The sequence below is a fragment of the Callorhinus ursinus genome, unplaced genomic scaffold, assembly GCF_003265705.2.
Source record: "Callorhinus ursinus isolate GAN/ISIS: 27379988/994484 unplaced genomic scaffold, GSC_fseal_2.0 scaffold8, whole genome shotgun sequence".
NCBI classification, from domain to species: domain Eukaryota; kingdom Metazoa; phylum Chordata; class Mammalia; order Carnivora; family Otariidae; genus Callorhinus; species Callorhinus ursinus.
In genome coordinates, this window is record NW_027397070.1 from 16761621 (window position 1) to 16777190 (window position 15570).

General features: G+C 33.4%; 2 pseudogenes; one reads left to right on the top strand and one right to left on the bottom strand.

Annotated features, from left to right (window-relative positions):
- Positions 1 to 9466: 9466 nt before the first annotated feature.
- LOC112821915 (ATP synthase F(0) complex subunit f, mitochondrial pseudogene) lies at positions 9467 to 9798 on the bottom strand (annotated as a pseudogene).
- Positions 9799 to 10302: 504 nt separating this feature from the next.
- On the top strand, positions 10303 to 14949 carry LOC112821914 (vimentin-like; annotated as a pseudogene).
- Positions 14950 to 15570: the final 621 nt, after the last annotated feature.

Here is a 15570-nt window from a genome sequence, read left to right on the forward strand (position 1 = left end):
GTGAAAGTTTGATTTCTTCCTTGCTGAGTTGGATGCCTTTTATTTCTTTTTGTCGTCTGATTGTGGTGGCTAAGTCTTCCAGTACTATTTTGAGTTAAAGTGGTAAGAGTGGATAACCCTATCTTGTTCCTGGTCATAGAGGAAAACCCCAGTTTTTCCCCATTGAAGATTTTATTAGCTGTGGGTTTTTCATATATGGCCTTTATTATGTTGAGGTCTGTTGCCTCTAAACCTGCTTTTTTGAGGGTTTATATCATCACTGGATGTTGTACTTAGTCAAATGCTTTTTCTGCATCATTGAGAGGATCATATGGTTCTTATCCTTTCTTTTGTTAATGTGGTACCACGTTGATTGATTTGTGAATATTGAACCATTTTTGCAACAGGAATAAATCCCACTTGATCATGTTAAATGATTTTTTTTAATGCTAGTTGGATTCAGCATTTTGGATTCAGTTTGCTAATATTTTCTTGAGAATTTTTATAACCATGTTCATCAGGGATATTGGCCTATAGTCTCTTTTTTAGTGGCATCTTTATCTCGTTTTGGTATCAGGATAATGCTGGCCTCATAAAATAGATTTGGATGTTTTCCTTCCTTTTCTATTTTTTGGAATAGTTTGAGAAGAGTAGGTATTAACTCTTCTTTAAATGTTTGGTAGAATTTACCTGTGAAGCCATCTGGTCCTGGACTCGTGTTTGTTGGGGTTTTTTTGGATTAATGATTCAATTTCTTTGCTGGTTATCAGTCTAAGTTTTCTATTTCTTCCTATTTCAGTTTTGATTGTTTATATGTTTTTAAGAATTTATCCACTTCTTCCAGATTGTCTAATTTGTGGCACCTAATTTTTCATAACATTTTCTTATATTTGTTTCTATTTCTGTGGTGTTGGTTGTTATTTCTCCACTCTCTAGGTACAGTGGTTTCTTTATCTGTCCCATATTCTAAAATCTTTTCAAGGCCTTTGTTCACAAAGGGTTTAAATCCATTTCCCCAGCTAGAGAATAACTTACTTACACTCCTCCTCTAGGTATCGAAGCAGGAGAGGTTTGCCATTCCTAATCATTTTACTTAAGAGACCAGTCTTTCTCCCTATCAGCCCAGTCAGGTTACTATCTCATAATACATTTCCATTTTGTTCTCAGTAATTATCATGAACTGAAAATATATTTTATTTCTATTACTTAATGTCTGTCTCCCCCACATGAATATAAGAGACAGGAGGAAAGAAAACTTTTTATTGTGTATGGTGATAAAACAGGAATATAACACATACCTATTATGGATATAGATAGATAGGTAGATAGAATGAATAACTATGTATAGGTGACCATAAAGATTTTAAAAGAGAAAGAATTGAAGATATATTTACCTAATGCTGGATATGTATTTCTAGATACTTAAAAGGATTATATAAATATGTGTGTATATATGTATATGATTTACATATATAAATGGTAATATTTTTATAAATGATTATATATGTGTATGTCTATATGTATATACAAATGATTGCATATATGTATATATATATGCATATAAAATCAAGGTATCAAGGTCTAGGCACTTTGTATATTTATTGCTATAATGTGTCTTAGCTTCTAGGTTCTCTCATCAGACAGAACTAGGAAATATATGTATGTATTCTAATTCATGAACACACAAATATCTATATTTATTTCTGTGTCTATCTGAATGCATATAGCTTTAAAAAAACACAGAAATTCATATTGATACATCTAATTTGAATTCTCTCCTTTATTTTATGCCACTAGGTTTATTTCAGCCTTCCACCTATCCTATTTGTAACTTTCTTCTCTGACAGAAACTTGGCTTTCTTTTACTCTAACATATTTACTTGTTTAGCCATTCCTAGTGTACATCCAGAATAGCTTCAAAATTACTAATCCATAACCCTTGAAACTTAAATAGAGGATTCATAATTCCAAAACAAAGATAATGAAAGAAGAGATTTGACTTTCTTCAAGTTGAGTGATTAGTTTTTGAAAAGACCTGGAGGAAGCCCACCGTTTACCCAACTGTTCTCAGCAAATCCCCTTTGCTTGCTGCTAACTTCATCTTCAGCTTTCTTGATTCCTTGATAAACATTTCCAATCTAAATCTTCTCTTCATCTCTCTATCATCTCTTATCTTCATCTATCTAGCTATAGAATTAAAACTGCTTTTGTACTTGCATTGCAATCTGACATCCTTATAGCACCCAATTTCTTATGTTTTGTATCTGGTTCATTTCAGAACAATTGCTAGTAAGAATTATCCCTGCTCCTTATTTAACATTTAGGAAATCTGTCTCAAACCAAATTGAGAGGAGAGCAGAAGCATTTTTAATCCTTAAACCTTTTATCTCCTTACTTCCACCATTTTTAGCCTCATTTAAGACTATTCTTTTAGAAGTCCCTCTTTTCCCTGATGACATAGCTACCCCATTCCATCATCTTTACTACTCAGGTTAAAACTTTAGAGACGTTGTTGATTCTGCCATTTATTTTGTTTTTAAATCTAATTAATTGCTTCACAGTTTAAATTTTATTATCTTTCTCAACTATGACCTCTTTAATGTTTTTATGCCTTTGAGAGGCTTTTGTAATAATACAAACCAGCAGTACATCCTGCATGGGAAATTGCATTTAGTTGCCCCTGTGCCCCAATGAATTCTGAATACTGCTAAAACCAATCTTATTAAAATAGCTGATGATATTTTTTCTAGGGCCAATTAGATCACATTAGAATTAAGTACAATTTCTTAATCAAATATTCAAGTCTTATGCTGTGATTTCAACCAGAACCTCTGGAAGTGATTCTTACTCTTGCCCTTGACATGCACAACCCTTTAGTAAAAATAGAAAACTCTATGTTCCATGAACCTTTCTTAATTTTAATTTTGCCTATATTATTTCCTTTGTATTTCAGAGGAAAAATTATAGCCCTAAAGGCATATATTTGAAGTTTTAAAATTCTGAATTTAGTGATATAAACATCTTTCTTAAAAAGCTAGAAAAATAACAGCAAATTAATCCTAAGGGAAGTAGAAGAAAATAAATTATAAAGCTAGGCACAAAAATCAATGAAATAGAAGACTAACATCACAAATAAAATCAACAAAGGTGAAAGTTGGTTTATTGAAATGTTTGATAAATTAACATTTTGATAAGACTGGTAAGACTAATAAAAATGTGTATAATTTATATATGTCACATCTATTATTATAATATATATATATTATAATAGCTAAATAAAAAAATAATAGCTAAAAAAAGCACTGACTTAACAGACCACAGATATTAAAAAGGTAATAAGGATAATCTATATTAAAGGAAATATTTTATTATGCATAGTTATATGACCATATATATATTTATATCCCCCAAAGTGACACAAGTTGAAATTCAAAATTTTATATCTATTAAAGAAATTGAAACTCCAAAAAATCCTTTCCTCAAAACAGTAGAGTTCATATAATTTTATTAGTGAATTTTTCTATTAGTGAATTTTTCTAAATAGTTAAGGTCAAAAACAAAATACCAGTTTACAAATATTTTTCTTGAGATTAAAAAAAAAGGAACACTAATACTTGTTAGAGGTCAGCATAATTTTTATACCAAATCCTAACAAGAATATTACAAAAAGAAAATTACAAGTATAATCTCTTTTTGTATTTGAACATGCATGCATATATGGGTATAGCTTAGACAAAATATTTCAGATAAATTCCAGCAATATATAAAAAGGATAATATTTTATGACCAAATGGGACCTATTGCAGTAATGCAAGGTTGGTTTAGTATTCAAAACAATCATTGCATCTTACCTCATTAAAAGAATAAAGGAGAGAACTCAAATGGTCATCTCAGTAGATGCAGGAGAAGCATCTGATAGATTCAGCCTATATTTATTTATTTATTTTTAAAGATTTTATTTATTCATTTGAGTCACAGAGATAGAGAGAGAGAGAGAGAGCGTGAGCAGGGGGAGAGGGAGCTGAGCAGGGAGGCTGATGCGGGACTTGGTCCCAGGATCATGACCTGAGCCGAAGGCAGAGGCTTAACTGACTAAGCCACCAGGCATCCCTCAACCTACATTTAAAACTGTTTAAAAATATAGAAAAGTTAGAATGGAATGGACCTATCTGAATTTGATATATTTTATTTAAAAACATTTAGAGCAGCCATTTTTCTTAATGGTTATATATTGAAAAATTATATCCTAAGACTGGGAAAATTAAAAGGATGTCTGCTAAGACTAAGTATATTCAATACTATATTTGAGTGATAAGCCATTGCAATAAGTTAGGAGACAAAAAGTATAGACATTAGAAAGGAATAAATAAGATGAATATGACATTATAATATATACAGAAATCCAAAACAATCTACAGATTCTATTAAAAAAATCAATAGTTAATCAAAGTTTTAAAATGAAAATCAGTATCCAAAATTCAGTGAGTATTTCTGTATACTCTCAACAAATAATTGGAAAATAAAACTAAAATATTTAACTCCATAGCATCTAAAGGAAATGAAATAACTAGGCATAAGTCTAATAAAAGCTGTGTAGGTCCTCTAAGCTGGAAAAAAAAAAAAACTGTATTGAGAGGAACTAAAAAAAAAACTAAAGCCCCCTCTGTCTTTTTTACAAAATTAGTACCTGTCCATTCAAATTTTCAACAGGTTTTTAAAATTAGAAATTGATAAGATGATTTTAGAATATATGTAGAAATGAAAATGGACAAGAAAGTCAAATTATTTGTATCAGCTTTTTATTTTTATAACAGTTACCACAAATTTGGTAGCTTAAAATAAAATCCATTTCTTAGCTCACAGTTTCTGTAGATTAGAAAAACAAACACAGCTCATCTGAATTCTCTGCTTAGGGTCTCACCAGGCTATAAGCAAGGCATCAGGCTGCCTGCTCATCTAAGAACTGACCAGGGAAGAATCCCATTTCCAAGCTCATTCAGGTTGTTGGCAGAATTCATGTCCCTGCTTCTGTGAGGCTGAGGCCCCTTGTTTTCTTGCTGGCTGTTAGTCACGGGTGATTTTCAGCTTCCAGAAGTTACCCTTACGTCCTAGCCACATAGCCCTCACATAACATAGTAGCTTATGTCTTCAAAGGAGGCAGGAGAATCTTTCTCCAATTTGCTATGGGATAGTCTTACATAATGTGGTGTAATCATAGGAGTGATAATCCCATTGCTGTGCTTACAGCATAAGCAAATCAAAGGAGCCATTATTCCATCATATTCCCAGGTCCTGCCCACATCAAAGGGAGGGGACTCTGCAGGGTGAAACTCCAGGGCTGTCTTAGAATAATGCCATCTTATTCCATAAGAATAAGAACTAAACTGGAGGACCTATACCACCAACCATAAAGGCTAATTATAAAGTTGATTAATAATGTCTATTATTGGTTCCAGGATAGACAAATATAGTAATAGAAGAAAATTTAGCAATAGGAAAGACACCCACATATATAGAACTGCTATTTGGTTTAAAGTATGTTTTGAAGAAACGATGTTGTATAGTGTGTCCATTGGATAGTTACTTTGACAAAAAAAAGGAAAACAAGCAAATCTTTACTTCCTACCTTACACTATACACAAAAATTAATTCCAGGTGGAATGAATGTTTAAATGTGAAAATTAAAACAATAAAATTTATGGAAGGTAACATATGAAAATTTCTTCAGGACCCTAAGTTACGCAAAGATATTTTGAAGAGGAAACAAAAAACATTAATCATAAAACTTTGGTAAATTTGTTTATTTTATTTTATTTTAAAGAGCACAAGGAGGGGCACCTGGGTGGCTCAGTCGGTGAAGCGTCTGCTTTTGGCTCAAGTCATGATCTCTGGGTCCTGGGATCGAGTCCCACATTGGGCTCCCTGCTCAGCGGGGAGCCTGCTTCTCCCTCTTCCTCTGCCCCCATCCACCCCACTCCACCTCCTGCTGATGCTCTTGTTATCTCTCTCTCTCACAAATAAATAAATAAAATCTTTAAAAAAAACAAAAAAATCAGCAAAATGTATAATACTTAAAAAAAAAAGCACAAGGAGGGGTAGTGGCAGAGGGAAAGGGAGAAGCTGACTCCCTGCTCAGCAGGGAGCGGGAGGTAGGGCTTGATCCTGGGACCCCAGTATCATTACCTGAGCTGGAGGCAGATGCTTAACAGACTGAGTCACCCAGGTGTCCCAAATTTGGCTATTTTAAATTAATAATTTATAGTTGTCAAAAGTGTTATTAGAAGTGAAAGTGCAATGTACAAATTAGAAGAAGATATTTTCACATTTTATGAAATCTTATCACAGTGTTTCAAGAATTTCTGCAAAATAATAGGAGAACTTAGATATCTCCATTTAAAAGATTGGGTAATAGATTTTGGGAGTATAACAAAAGGGAATATCTAAGTAGCCAATAAACATGAAAATCTGTTTAATCTAATTATTAGTAATATGCAAATTAAACCCACAGTGTCATATTACTACACATCCCAGTCTTGGACATTATGTAGAATAATTGGAAATCTCTTACATTATTGTCAGAATGTAATTTGATGGAACCACTTTGGAGAAAAGCATGATTGTGTCTACAAAAGCTGTCATGTTGCAAACCTTATTATTCAGGCATACCACTTCTAGGAAGTTATTCTTCTACATGCATCAAAAGATACAGAGAATATTTACAACAGTGCTATTTGCATTTGCCCCAATTTGCAAACAATCTAAATATTTATCAATGGTAGAACGGGCAAGTAAATTGTGGTATATTCATATAATGGAATGTAAATGAGGGATAGGAATTCATGAATTATTGTTACATTCAAGAAGATGAATCTCATAGATACTGAACTAGAGAAATCATATGCAAGAACATGAATTACTCTATGATTCAATTATATGAATTATAAGAATAGGAGCATCAGTTGATTGTGATAGAAGTCAGGATAGAGGTGATGGAAGGAAAGTTACTTGTTAATGCATTTATTTGTACCTTAAGTACCAAAATCGAGCCTTGTGCTACTAGAAGTAGACTAGAGAGTACATGATGTAATTACAAATTATTCAGTTTACATCATGGCAGTGAGAGGCTTCTTGTCAGCCTGAGTATTGATGCTGACAGTAATTTTAAGCAATTTATTCCCATGTTTCCCAAAGTGCACTGCATTTTTGGTCATGTGAACAATATATTAGTATTATTCTTTTTCCCCCGATATAAAAGCAATACATGCTTGAGAAATTTCCCATGTCAGTATATGTAATGCCTTCGCATTGACTACATGAAAACTTAAATTTCAAAGTTAACTTTGAGTTTAAGATTTTTATAATTCTGATTTAAATTTGTTCATCAAGTAAGCAAAGCACATCTCTAATCAAGATATATAACACTTGGTGGTTTTGTATCAAATACCCATAAAACGTTTTTAACCTGGGTTGTAAATTTTTAGAAGGATTGCTTTATATTTTATGCTAGTCTGACATTTAAAAAATTAGGAAAAATGGTTTATTTCACTTCCAGAACACCTCCTTAGTCCATTTATGTTTATTTCTGATCCTTGGTGACAAGTAAACTTTGCACTTCAGTGGACTCATTTTAAGAAACTTTTCTCCCAGCTTCTAAAGGTAAAAATTTCTCTAAGGGTTATAGAATTTACAGAGTTCACAAAGTATTCATCCATAATAATTCGCAGGAATATGGTAAACTGTAACTGTGGCATCCTCCAGATGTTGAAAAAAAAACACAATATTTAATTCTAACTACACTTACTTGCCCTTATATATAGGCTTAATGCTTTATTTATCATATTTATTTCTTTTAGGCTTAATGCTTTAGGAATAAAATGTTGAAATTTTATAAAAGTCTGTATGTTCTTACAAAATTATGTCAGGTTTAAAAAAAATCATTTTGTTGCTTTAAAACATATCAGACTCTAATGTATTTTTATCCATGCATTTTTTGAGTAAAGATTTTAAGGAATTAGGAGGCAAATATATATTTTTCTTTCTAGCCTACTCAAAGAAAAGATCAGCATGGACAGGAACATATTCCAGATAATTGAAGCCTAACTAACTAAACATCAAAATGCTAAATTTTATTATTTTTTAATGGAAATAAGGATGCACTACTTCAAAAACCCTTCTGCCTTCTTTGAAAATAGTGAGGATAATTTGGCCATTTCTAGGTGTCTTAGATATCTCAAGCTGCTATAACAAAATGCCACGGAATGGGTACCTTAATAAACCACAGAAATTATTTCTCACCGTTATAGATATTGGAGGTCCAAGATCAGTGTATTGTCATAGTCATGCTCTGGTGAGAACTCTCTTCTAGGTTGCACTGCCAACTTCTCATTTTATCCTCACATGACAGAGAGTAGAGAGGGGAAGCAAGTTCTCTCATGACTCTTAGAAGGATTACTAATCCTATTCTCATGACCTTATCTGGCCCTAATTACCTCTCAAAGACCCTACCTCCTGATACCCTGATACTGAATTGAGAGGTAGGGTTTCAACATATGAGCTGGGGGGACAAAAACATTCAGTCCGTAATACTAGGTGACTGTTAAATGGCTCAGCATTGTTTCACATGTTATCTAATCAGAGTCTCTTTTATAATGAATGGTAGCATATCTTTCACCAGTCTACAGTTTTATTGAACTAAATGTTAGTTGTATAACTTTTTCCACTTCAGGCATTTGAAATAATAGTTTTGGGGAATGTTAAGTATTATCAAATTTAATGAAGAAACATTTATTGAATACTTTTTATATGCTGAACACTAAGTTTTCTAAGTGTGCTAAGTGTGCTAAGGGATATAAAGATGAATTGAGGGTACCTGGGTGGCTCAGTTGGTTAAGTATCTGACTTCGGCTCAGGTCACGATCTAAGGGTCCTGGGATCAAGCCCTGCATGGGGTTCCCTGCTCAGCAGGGAGTCTGGTTGTCCCTTTCTCCCTGCTCATTCTCTCTCTGAAATAAATAAAATCTTTTTTTTTTTAAGTATGAATTGAACAGGGCCCTAATTAAAGAGCACATAATGGCAATGGTTAAATAAATGTTAATAAAGCATAAATTCTATCATATAGGTATGTACTAAGTACAGTGATGATAGAACACAGAGTGATCTACCTAAGTGGAAAGAGGAGACAATTCTGCTGGTGTTTTTTTCTTCCTAAGTTTACAGCCATGACACTTTCAGGATTCATAAAATCAGTCAAATCAGTCCAGTAGGTTATGATCAGTATTAAGAAACAATAGATGAATAGAAATTATGAGATATATCACAGGTAGTAAGTTTAAGGATTTTTATGTGAAAATTCTTCTTTTTTTTCCCCCCCTGTACCCATTGTCTTTTATTGGATGTTAATTCTCAATTAGGATATGAAAGGATCCAAGGGTTACCAGGAAAAGGTCATGGTCAGGAATGCAGAATGTTCCTCCACACTGTGCCCTCTTCAGTGGTACATGCACAGCTGCTCATGTTTGAGCTCCTTGTAAGGAGACTGTGGTTGAAAAGCACATAAGCTGCCAGCACCATAGAAATCTCAGCGATGCCCCCTTTCTTCACATTGACATACTTGTAATTCTGGTAGTAACCTCTTTGAAATGCTCCAACAATGCCTTTAGGGGTGAAATCCCATATCAGTTTTCAGCTTGGCAGCTCTCCTAGTTTGACATCCATGAGTTTCTTCTCCTTCACTGGTACGGATGACCGTATCTTGGAGTTCTGGGTGTTCGCTCTGACAAGCCGCTGAAACTTTCTTCTTATACACATATATTCAGACATACATGCACATATTTGTGTACTTGTATCTTTAAAATAAGTATCTTTTGGGGAGTCAACATCTAAAAAGTTTCAAAGGTACTTCTTTGCATTAATGGAATAAAGAATAGTAGATGCAAAACAGACAAATAATATAAGATACCATATTCAATTAACTATAATTGGTTTGTCTGGATTGTAGAATATGTGTTAGGGAAGTAAATGGAGGGAGGATGTATGTGGAAGCTTCATAATATAATGTTTTAAATGCTTTTTAAGTCAATTTACACTTCTGAAATTTGTTTTTAGCAATAGGACATGATGCTTTTATTGTGACGCTATAAGCTACACTTTTTAATTACATATATAGGTTAATTTTAACAACATGGTGAAGTTAAGAGGAAGTGTTTATTTCTTATGTGTTACTCTAGGAATTCAGGGATTTGAAGGCAAGATGATGTGATTAGTATTTTTTTTAGCACTGGTGCCCAATCAGTTATACTAGGGAATTGATACCCACCAATCAGAATGAGACAGGAGCAGGTGGGGGATTGTGCTACCAATCCTTAAACTCCCAAGCAATTAGTGAGGTGAAAGAGATTTAGGGGAAGAAGAGCAAGAATGCTTCAGAATACTTTAGGAGCACCTACCTGGAACTGCTGATGAGAATGGATGATTTGGAATGTCTTGTGTGATGCCTCTTCCCCATTTTCTTTTGATGAAGACTGTAGACGAATTTGAATAAAAATATTATAATATGAAGACTATATAAAGTCAAAAAATAATCCAGGAGTTATATAGGAAGTTGTAAGAAACTAATAGTGCCCTATTTTTGTCCTATTAATTAATTTTCAGCTTGATAGGAAATATTATAACTTTTGAATCAGAAGACCGGATCTTGACAAACATTTTGAAGTCTACACTAAGATGTAAAGTCTAGGGTGACTAGAAGAGTTATCTTATGAGGCGGCAATAGAAGCAACATCTAAGGCCAGGAGAAGAGATGAAGTGACTATGGGTGTCCCTGTCCACAAGCAAAGAAACAGCAGAGAGAAAGGGACCATGGAAGCTTATGGAAATTGGACCAATATTCGTTCATTTATTTATCAATCATTTGCAGCACACAGGATAATTATGTGATATGTTTATCTCAATAATATTAATATTAGTTAAACCTTAATCTAGATGAATCTTCAAAGTTTTATTTTTTTAATTACTTCTGCTCAGCACCTGTCTGAATGTAATTAACAAAACACATTATCATAAGTAGCTAATCAAATCTTATGCACTGTAGTACATAATCCATTCCCTCATGGAAAGTTTCTGACTTGAAACTGTTCTAGTTTTTCATTTAAGAAATATTGCATTGCATTAAGCTAAACTTTTCTATTCTCCTATATTTTGATGTCTAAGGGCAGTAGTCTTTTATGCACCATTACCAACACAGCCTTGAGCAAACCAGCTGGTGTTTTCTGTGAACATCAGGAGATACCAGCACCTCAGTTTGGTTATATTTCTGTTTGATATGGGCTGAAAATATTGCAAAAACTTTCATACATATATAACATTTACTTTTACTCTCTGTATGTCTTAATTTTCCTCCTAGATTCATTTTTTTTCTTTTGGATGGCATTTGAATCATATGTATGTCTGAAAATAACTGTATATATGTGTATATAGGTATACATAAGCATATGTGTGTATATAAATATATAAAGCTTATACATTCATGTCAATGTCATATTCACAATTATTTAATAGTTCAATAGAGGCAGAAAACAAAACCCAGGACCTTTATTAGTTGATAGGTGTATATATATATCTTTTTTTCTATCAAGACAGATGTTTTCCTTGGCTCATATTGCATATATTTAATTCATTTAAGTAGTCATATCATGCTGGATCTTAGGCACACAGATTTAGATCAGTTTACCTTATCTTCCTCCATTTTTTTCTTTAATCTTCCATTTCAGTACCTTTTCTTCTCATCATAAAAACATTATCGCAAATTAAATGCTTAACCTGCCAATCCTCCATCACTACCTATATTTACAGATATTACATATATGAGTACTACTTAATGTTGTATCATATGTGCTTTGAAAAATTATAAATTTAGTGTACATGTTCTATTGCAGCTTGCCTTTTTACTCAGCATTTTCTGTCTGAGATAATCCAAGCTGATAAAAACATATTTTGTTATATATTTCAATTATATTGTGTTATTCCACATTTTATCAATCCATTGACCTCACTGAAGCATATTAAGTTGTTTCTTAGGATTCCGCAATGGATATCTTTACACATACCTTCTTTTGTACTATGTACAAATTTTTTAGGATATATATATGTAGAAGAGTATTTCTAGGACCTACAGGTAAATGCATTTTCACTTTACTTAAACTACCAGATGGTTCTTTAGTACTACTGTGTTATAGGTTTACCATCAGCATGTATGAGTTTCTCTTTTCCCCATACCCTCAAACATTGATGTAATCACACTTTTAAAATTTCCCTACCTAGTGGGTGAAAAATGTTTTCTCCTTGTTGCAGTTTGCATTTCTTTTGAGTAGTAGTGAGATTGAGCTTCATGGTTCACCTAGGAATTGCCTCCTCATAGTCTCTGCCCATATTTCTGTAGTTACCATTTCTTATTTATGTAAATTTGTATATTCATTTTAGTTTGTGCTTTCTCACTACCAATCTTATGTGTTTTCAAACACAAAATGCTTTCTTCACCTATGATAGTTTTTCTACCTTTTAAAAGTTAATCACATTAGCTCTTTTCTTTTCCTTTAACCCTCTGAAGTTTTCTGTTAGGTACATTTTAGTTTGTCCCAACAGATTTTGTTTTGTAGTGATTTCACTGGAGTTCTCTCTAAAACTTCCACAGATTTCCTCTGTATCCTTATATTACTCAGGGGTGACTGTGTGGAATATGGGGGTTTCCCTTCTCCCTATGCGATTCAAAAAACTAGCGTTCTGCTGTAGAATTCTGATTGGATTGCATTGTAAACTAAGAATTTATCCCCCCCTCTTTTTTTAGGATTTATCCTGTTACATAAAAATTATGATAATTTCTTAAGACAGCCACTATTTTCTATTATGTGGCCAATATTTCTTAACATTTTTACTGTGTGATAAAAATTTTTATTTTCTATTCCTTGGGTATAAATTATATTATAGAATTATAAATTTATTTCTAATTTTTTGTCTGCTTGATATATTGACTTAGGAGAGAATATGTTAATTATGAAACTAACCATTATCCTTCAGCTACTGCTGCTGGTCCACCTCATCCTCTTCCTCGTCTCTCTCTTTTTGGTTAATATTTGCCTGACATGTATTATTTCTGTTATTTTATCTTCAAATTATAAAGAAAAATATTAAGTATATTCTATCCCGTAGCATATTTTTGTATTCATGCTTATTTTAAATATTACTTCCCTTCCTTTTGTCCCTTCCAATTCTTACCCTTTTCTCTCCTTTCTTCCCAACGTAGATCCAGTATTTTTAACCTCTGGCATTTTAGTTCTGGATTTTTATGGAAAAAACTATTATTACTGGATGGGCATTAAGCAAATTTTAATAATTTTACTTTTGTTATTCTTTCTAGATTCATTTTTCTTTTCCTCCTTAGCATCATTTAATAATCATTTTGGAGAGTGTCTCTGGGTGATAAACTTTTTGAATCATATGTATGTCTGACAGTAACTACTCATATTTAAATATTACCCCAGGTAGAAATAGTTTTATTTTCAAAGGTTTTTTTGTTCAACTTTTAAGACTTTTTTGATTGCCTAGAATGTTGTTGAAGAGAAATCAGATATCAACCTTATATTAATTAACTGTAGGTATTAATCTCTTTGATACCTTTTTTTTTTTTTTTTAGTTTCCAAAGATTTATTGAAGCAGAAACAAGTTGGTCTGATACTTGTTGGAAAAAAGCAGTTTTAATGGTATTCAAAAATACTTTTTCAGAAATATTCTAACACAAGTTTTCTTCATAAACTAGATTATATTGTAAACTTTTTTCTAAATCTTTTAAGAGAGTTGGTTAAGAACTAGAGGTTATTCCTATTCCAAATCTTTCTTGTGCTCCTGAAAAACTGCAGAAGGTCATTTGAAGCTGTTTAAGATACGGATTTATTTTTTTTACTCTTGCTGGTGATAATTGCTGTACTAAGTATGTGCAAACTTCACTCAAGGTCATTGTGATGCTGAGAAGTTTCATTGATAATCTGTCCATCTCTAGTTTCAAGCGTCTTAATCAGAAGTGTCCTTTTTGAGTGAGTGTCAACCAAGGGGGGTAAATCCAGATTGGTTTCCCTCAGGTTCAGGGAAGAAAAGTTTGGAAGAGGCAGAGCAATTCTGCTCTCCTCGCCTTCCAGCAGCTTCCTGTAGGTGGTAGTCCCAGTGTTGAGCACCATCTTAACATTCAGCAGGTCCTGGTATTCCCGAAGGTGAGGAGCAGTGTGCCTGGCATGCATCTGCTGTAGGACTCAGTATACTTCTTGCTGGCTGATGCCATTGACACTGAGTTCAAGAAGACTTGCACCAATGAGAAGGTGGAGCTGCAGGAACTGAATAACCACTTTGTCAATTACATCACACTTCCTGGAGCAGCAGAACAAGATCCTGTTGGCCTAACTTGAGCAGCTCAAGGATCTGGGCAAGTTGTGCCTGGGGGACCTCTATGAGGAGGAGATGCAGGAGCTGTGCCTGCAGGTGGACCAGCTCACCAACGACAAGGTCCACGTCAAGGTGGAGCAGGACACCCTGGCTGAGGACATCATGTGGCTCTAGGAGAAGTTGCAGGAGGAGATGCTTCAGAGAGAGGAAGCTGAGAGCACCCTACCGTTTTTCAGACAGGATGTTGACAGTGCTTCTTTGGCACATCTTGACCCTGAGCTTAAAGTGGAATGCTTGCAAGAAGAAGTTGCCTTTTTGAAGAAACTACATGATGAGGAAATCCAGGAAATGCAGGCCCAGATTCAGGACCAGCATGTCCAAATCATTATGGATGTTTCCAAACCTGACCTCACAGCTGCCTTGTGTGATGTACTCCATCAGTATGAAAGCATGGCTACCAAGAAACTTCAGGAGGCCAAGGAATGGTACAATTCCAAATTTGCCGACCTCTTGGAGACTGCTAATCTTCGATATCTTTTATAAGCTTCATTTATCCTTGATTTCATAAAATTTCACTTCGGTGTGTCTAGAAAGGGTTGCTTTTAGTTTATTTCTTTTTCTTATACAAGCTTGTTCTTTTAAATAAGCTTTATGAAAACAACATACTATAGTTCTGAGAATCCTTTACTATCAATTCTTCAAATGTTTCCTTACCATCTTTTCTCTCTCTGAAACTTTTATTAATAAATATTAGACTTTAGCATTTTCTTTATTTCTCCAGTTTTATTTTATATTTTTCTATCCCTTTAGTTGTTTCTGCTTTGAACTGGGCAAATGATTCTAACTTGTTAATTGAATCTTTGTCTATGCCTACATTGAGTATCTACTTTATTTTTTTCATTTTAATTTGCTTTTTATTTCCAGTATCTTTAATTCTTTCTTCTGAACAGATCCTGGAACCCTGTACCATCACAATTTCTGGATTGCTTCACATCCTGTACTTATCTCCATTCTGCTTCAGTCTTAGTCACACATGGATTATGTTATCATCTAAAATTTAAAAAAAAAGAATATTAAATTTTATTATTCTATTCTTTTAAAAAATTTTTTATTGTTATGTTAATCACCATACATTGCATCATTAGTTTTTGATATAGTGTTCCA